This window comes from Microtus ochrogaster, unplaced genomic scaffold (assembly GCF_000317375.1).
Source record: "Microtus ochrogaster isolate Prairie Vole_2 unplaced genomic scaffold, MicOch1.0 UNK3, whole genome shotgun sequence".
Taxonomy (NCBI): Eukaryota; Metazoa; Chordata; class Mammalia; order Rodentia; family Cricetidae; genus Microtus; species Microtus ochrogaster.
In genome coordinates this window covers 14,852,811-14,853,147 of record NW_004949101.1, presented here as the reverse complement: position 1 = coordinate 14,853,147, position 337 = coordinate 14,852,811, and the positions used below count along the sequence as shown (strand labels likewise).

The following is a 337-nucleotide window of genomic DNA, read 5'->3' as shown; positions in this document are numbered from 1 at the left end:
ATTGCTTCTCAGCCCTTTGGCTAAGATCAAGTGTAGTATCCATTCTTATCAGTTTAAAGAATCAGGCAAGAATTAGTCTTCAGAAATTTACTTCATAGGCAATGTCTTTTTGCAAGTGATGCAAAACCATGCTTATAATTCTTTTTTTTTACACGTATGTATTTATGTGAGGTGGGGAATGGGGCACTATGGTATGTATGTGGAAATCAGAGGACATCTTTTAGTGATCAGACTCAGGTCATCAGACTTAGTGACAAGCACCCACTGAGCCATCCTGCTGACTATGTACTTGTAATTGTTGCTCTGAAATTTCCTTCAGGAGTCTCTCTCTCTCTCT

The 337-nt window shown here is 38.9% G+C and overlaps 1 pseudogene; it reads left to right on the top strand.

Annotated features, from left to right (window-relative positions):
- LOC113458121 lies at positions 1-157 on the top strand (annotated as a pseudogene).
- Positions 158-337: the final 180 nt, after the last annotated feature.